Source organism: Chiroxiphia lanceolata, chromosome 1, assembly GCF_009829145.1.
Source record: "Chiroxiphia lanceolata isolate bChiLan1 chromosome 1, bChiLan1.pri, whole genome shotgun sequence".
Taxonomy (NCBI): Eukaryota; Metazoa; Chordata; class Aves; order Passeriformes; family Pipridae; genus Chiroxiphia; species Chiroxiphia lanceolata.
In genome coordinates this window covers 123,872,642-123,879,283 of record NC_045637.1, presented here as the reverse complement: position 1 = coordinate 123,879,283, position 6,642 = coordinate 123,872,642, and positions in this window count along the sequence as shown.

Here is a 6,642-nt window from a genome sequence, read left to right as displayed (position 1 = left end):
TTTGTTTTGTTTTGTTTTTTTTTCCCTGCAAAAAACGAACCGAGGAGCAGTTTTAAATTCTGCCCTTAAATTTCTGGTAGGAAATGCTTATTACGCAGTGAGCGTAACTTCAGAAATCAGTTATCCTAACACCGCCGCCTAAGAGGCATTTACTTTTCTGATGGCCTGAAGTTTAACTAAGAGCTGACGAGGGGCGCCGCAGTGCTCCCTCCCGAGCCTCTGTCCTTCTGTGTCCCCGCGGGAGCGGGAGCCGGCGGGATCTGTCCCGACGGGGCGGCTGCGCTGAGCCCCAAGTAGGAGCCGGACATTTGAGGTCTGGCTTGTGTCTAACAGCTTTCACCTGACGGGCTGTCCCGGCATCCCCGGGGCACGCTGGGGAGCAGTTATGGGCAGGCAACAAACAGTTAATTTGTGGCGCTTTTGTGCACATTTGCGGAGGGGGAGGCTGAGGCAGGGATTCGTATATCACATGTACCCGGCGGTGCCGGGGAGGATGCGTCAGTTTTGCTCCGTGAGGACTCGATGCTGTAAACGGTCGCGAATTCCCACAAATCCCACCGCGCTGTCGTGTCCTCCGCTCCCGGCCCCTCCCGCTCGGGCTCCACCGCCCCCCCCGGGGCTGCCCGGGCGGGCGGAGCGGCCGTCCCCGGTCCGCCGCTGGCGGGACAGCGCCGCTTCCAGCTCCAGCCGCGGGTAGTGGCAGCGGGAGGGGGCCGGGGACGGCCATCCCCAGGGAGACGGGACGCGGTGAGCGGAGGGAAGGGAAGGGGAGGGGAGGGAAGGTTTGGGAAGGGAAGGTTTGGGAAGGGAAGGTTTGGGAAGGGAAGGTTTGGGAAGGGAAGGTTTGGGAAGGGAAGGTTTGGGAAGGGAAGGTTTGGGAAGGGAAGGTTTGGGAAGGGAAGGTTTGGGAAGGGAAGGTTTGGGAAGGGAAGGTTTGGGAAGGGAAGGTTTGGGAAGGGAAGGGCAGGGCGCGCTGTGCGGGAATTAGTGGCCGCGCCGGAGGCACTGGAGCCGCGTCTGGAGCCCCCGGCGGAGCCCCCTTTCCCCGGCGCCGCCGTCCCGCGGGAGGCAGAGGTCGAGCGGCGCCGGCAGTCGCCGCGGGTGCCTCCTGCCGGTCCGTGGGGCCTTTTCCCGGGGAGTTAAGGAAGGTTGTTCTTTCCCCCTCTCCTGGGGTAGATAGTGGGAAAATGCGGCGGGTTCGTGTTTCTTATTTTCAGTTCCGAGGGTTTTGTTATTTTGAAAACTTGAAGAGCATTGCGACCAGCAGTGAAGTCAGTGAGAATGTCGTCTCTTAATGAAATTCAGTGTCAGCCTGAAACAAAAAAGTTGTTGTTTGGTTGTTTTTGAGGGGGCACGGGAGATGGGCAAAAGCTCAGGCTGACTCCACAGCCTTGATTTGACCAGCAAAGCAGACTCAGAAATTAACTTTTCCTGTAACTCTTCTTTGCATCACCATGAGGCTCCACTTGTATCTCTTATCAAATAAGCTGCATGCATTTTAAGAATACTTTAACTCTGATAGAAACTGAGAAGTAGAAATGCTGATGCTTTACATCAGGTCTCCTTCCTGACCTCTCTTCCCTTCTCCTCCCCTTGATTTTTTGTGGTTTTGAAGATCTGTGCCATTTACTTTGACAAAGGTCATTGATTTCTCCTGTGCTATATTGGCTCTGCAACATCTTTGTTGAGAACTAGAAATATGAGAACTATGTAAAACTTGGTCCCAGTTAAAAAGCTTTGTGTCAAATTAGTTGTTTTCATGAATGTATTGTCCCGTGGGAAAATCTGTGAAAACTTTAGTTGTGCATAGCATAGCTCCTCTTCTTCCCCCTGTCCTTCTACTGATGGAGTCATGCTTGTGCTATGACTGGGACTCCTGATATTTCTTACTTTGAGTTGTTGAGGAATGCTGACCTTCTCTGAGAGGATTATTCCTTTGCTGAGGAGCTGCCTCTGTCCCTCTTAGCTCTCTGCCTGATACCATTCAGTGGGCTACAACCTCATCATAGGGGTCACTTAATGCTGTATGTGCTTGTTGGTGTGACAGAGCAAACACATCTCTTGCTGGTATGGTCTCAGACTACACCCACTTTAGCCTGTACTCAGTTATGGCTTTTAACTTTTTCAGGTAGGCTGAAAGTATTTTGCTTCAATGAAAATTCCAATTCTGTATTTTTGAGCAAACAGTGAAATTCACAGTAACTTGCAGAGCTGCCAAGTCATGAAATACAGAGCCCTATCAAAGAAGATTTTGAAGAGTTAGTTTATTTTTGGACATGAAGACATAATTTACAATGAAATTATGCTGTCAGAAATATTATTCTGGTTCCCACTACCTTAAGGAGTCATGTATGTAGAGTTCAACAGTCTGTCACTGTCTCATCTCGTGTCTTGAAACGCAATCTTGCTTGTATCTGGAAGGATGACCCTGATTCTGTATGTGTTAGTTACCAATCAGGCTCTCTGGAAGATGAGACTATATGGATTGTTGGCAGAGCAGAGGAGAGATCACTAGTTGCAATTATGTATATTAAAATACAGCAGTGATGAAAGGTGGTGTGGCGTATCCAGGGATGGTTTTTGAAAGATGATGTGTATGATAATGTTTCCAAGCCCAGAGGCTTGGAAAAGGTCAGGAAATATTTATAGGGAAGCTGGAAAAGCAAGTTTAGGAGGAAGAACAAGGCATATATGTATGTCTGTGTAGTATAGGTGTTCTGGAAAACATTTCTTGGATTTGCAATTTGCCTGTTTAGACGTCATGCTTTCTCTGCTCAATCCAAACAAAACATACTGAGATTTTGACTTCTAGGATGCAGAGCTCTGATGGGCAGCTGAGGCTCTTCTCATCTATAGTCTGTCTGAATGGTAATGCAACAGTGATATTGTCAAACCAATCACCTGTGTCTCGCTTCAGGTGCCACCTGAGGTGGTGCAGAAAGCTGTCTGTGCTATGAGGAAGATCACAGAATGCCTTGGAATGGAGAACAACAGAAAGGACCTTCAGTTTGGGGAGCTGTCTCAAACCCTGCTCCAGCATTCAGTTGCTTTCACGGAAGAGCTTTTTATACTCAAATACTTGCAATAAAGCAGAAAAAAAAAAAAAGAAGAAGAAAAGAAAAAGATATTTTAACTGGCACCAGAGATAACTGATACAAAATAACTCTTATAAAAAAGTGCTCTTTAAAAAAGTAGCTATCCCACTCTCTATATAATCATTAGAGATGGCTTGTTGCTGGAGGCTTAGTTCTGTGTAGCATGCCGTTCTTGCTTTCTTTTATTGCCTTTTGTATAATGGATGTGACTGCTGTCATCTGAATTGTTTACAGCATCAAAGATATATTCTTCCCTGTGCTCAGATTTCCAGGGCCATCCTCAGTACAGTGCAAGGTGATGTATTTCTTGTCCAGTGTATGTCAGTGTGAAAGATGAGGGATGAGTCACTTCCCTTGTGGGCAGTGATGACTACCCACCTCTCCTCTGGGAGCAGTGATGCGATGAAGCTGCCACGCCAGCAGTTGGGCACACAGGGAATCATCACCTCAAATCAGCCCTCTGATGACTATATGATGCAAAAACCGTTAAATAAGTTGTATGATTAAAGGCTTTTACAGCTCATAAAGGAGGAAAGCTCATAAGAAGGTAATAAGAGAAGAAATATTTAATTTTTCACCAGTCTTCCTAAAATTGTGCTCCTTCTGACATGTAAATCATAAGAGATTTGTGTACAAGGTTTCGAAATGAGTCTTATAAGAGCTATTAGAATTTAGCTATAAAAACAAGTACTCACACAAGATTTTCTTAAAGAATAAAGCACAGATATTTAAATTCATATATGTGCACTTTCTTTTAGTGTCCATGCCATAAAGCTGCTTAGAAATCTCTTGCTTTATTAACACTTTTTAGTAGACACTAAGAATTAGGGCTGGGTACAAAATGTTTGGGCTATTTTTTTGTTTTAGATCTGGGAATAATATGAAATATTTAATTTTCAAGTCCAGATGAATCTACATGAATATCTTAAAGACAAAGGAGAGGGAGATGCAATCCAGACCAGACTCCTACTTTTGCAATAAAAATTCCCTTATAATTGCTTTTGAAACTCTGCATTAAAGCAATGGTGGATCTACACCTGGTAAAAAAGGCAACATCATAGATGTAACAGTGTTGTAGTGTTCCTTGCAGCTCCTGATCTTGCCTCTGGTCCTGACCCTGACTATCTATGACTCCTTTCCAAAATTTTGAGAAACATTGGTTCATCAAAATAATATGGTTTTAAATGGAAATACTCTAGTTCTGAGGAAATTTTTTATAGTTACAGATGCAGAATCAAATTTTGGGTTATAGTTACAGATGCAGAATCAAATTTTGGGTTGAGGGAGAACAATGCAGTGGTTCAGGTCCATAGCTGAGACTCGGGGAAACGCAGATTTAAGATCAGGACAGCGAAACAGGCTTCACAGGACAGTTTTTAGTTATTACTCCTGCATTTCTATGAAAAAATGATATTTCAAGGAGGGAATAAATATGTGCCATTCTGCAGTTACTACAGATACTATGTATAAATACCAATGGCAATGACAGGAAGATGAAAACTATTCTTTTTGTCTGTTAGGACTTTGTTAGCAGTGTTCAGATTTCAGGCAGGTCATTATTTTGGCAGTTTGATCTTGAGAGACAGCAGTTATGAATAGGGGCAGGGATAGAACTGCAACTCTCCCACCGAGACGGAAATCTCTTCCTGATTGAAGCCTGTGACAAAACTCCCATCAACTTCAAAGGAGAAAGATTCCAAGCACAGCAACCTGAATGCATCTGAAATCCACTGTTGGGCAGTTTGGAAAGGTCAAAGTTTTTTTCAAAGATTAGTAGGGAAGAGAAAAAGACCGAGAGCAAATCGTGACTAGCATAAAGAGAAGAGGAAGTTGACAACTAAGTTCACAGTTCATTGCTAAATCTGTATTTGTTAAGGAAGCTGATTTTTGTGAAAACTGATACAGGCATTCAGCTGGCTTAGGTGTTTCTGCTTCAAATGAGAATGGGGTTGTTTTTTTCCTTGGTTTGATGTTATGGAAACAAAAATATAAGATTTGGTTGTCCCACATGGTATGTGTAGCCCTATTGTGGCTGTTTACTTCACTAGCATATTCTGCAAAGAGAAGACAAAATTTCCCAGAAGAAGCACCTGCTAAAGTTTTTAGCTTAAATAACTTGTAACTTTCAGTTTCTATGTGTTTGTGTTATAAAGAAAAAAAAAAAAACAAAACAACAAAACAGTTGTCATCACAAAGTGTTTAAAAATGTTATTTTAAAATATTTTAAAACCTTTAGCAAAGGAGATATTGAAAGATATATAAAGGTTTAGATATTTGACCTGAATTTACTGCTCACCCAGTATATACAGAGGGAGTTTTGCCTATGGCTTTGGTACTTAAATCTAGTCCCTATACTCCAGTGACATCTTAACCCTGACTTCGGTGTTCAAAACCAGAAAAATAACCCCTCACACTGTCCATTTTGCTCTTCTTTTTCCATACTGGAGCAAATACAAACTCTATCAGATTTATGAAGTCCGTGAGGTTTATTATGTTAAGGGAGCATAAATTACTTGATAAAGCCACAAATGAACCCATTAAATTAACGTCTGCCTTATGAGTCTCTAGAGAGCATACAGGCAGTGTAAGGCATGCCCTCCTCATGGATGAGATGGGAACTGAACAGCGAAAGACCTCAGGAGGCTTTTAGGAGGAGAGGATGGGGTGCTGCGAGAGCAGAGATCTGCTGCCCTGGAGCAGCTGGTGATGCTCAGGGGCAAGCTAGGATGCAATGTGATCTTCAAAGTGCTGGAGAAACTGTTTGTTACTCTATTAAGGCCTATAAATTAGAACTTGGGAGAGAGATGATGGCTAAAACAGATAGACAGAGGCACTGTGGTGCTTATCCTAGCTTCTCTAGCTCATATTTTTGCCCACTTGCTTACCTATTGCTTTGTAATTATTACTCAATTATGTGTATGCTCAGGCTGCTCTTGTGCCATTTGTCTTCACTGTCAAAACGAACTAAATTGCACCATGAGTTTGTAAGTACTTGTGCAGGAGCAGACTTGCATCACTGTTTTCCTTACTGCTTCCTTTTATGTTGTTTTTCAGTTTCATGTTTGTAAGTCACTGGCGCAGAGAGGAATCAATGGGACACAGTATGGATGTAGCAGCACATCTTTAGCTGCACAGGGCCTTGAACTGAGTTCATAGCAAGGCTTCATCTCCCTGAATTCTGTAACTCTAATGTTACTTGTCAGTTTTGACGTTTGGCATTAAAATACTTTGAGCTTATGAGGGGCTGAAGTGATTGGATTCTTCCAAGAAGCTCACTTGGGATACTGTGTAGTTTTAATTACTCTGTCTATGGCTTGGACCTTATTCATCAGAGTACTTTGATTTGAGCATACACTTAATTTCAGCATGACAAATAGTAACATACTTGAAGGTCCTACCTGCTTCCCCAAGCAGAACTCTGTACTGACACAGTTTAAGAAACAATGTGGAGAAAAGTTAGGAAATGTTTAAGCAGTGAAACCTGATGTAGAAAGCTGAGTTTGATTCAAATAGCCATGAGTCTGTGGCTTGGGTTAGCATGTTCTCA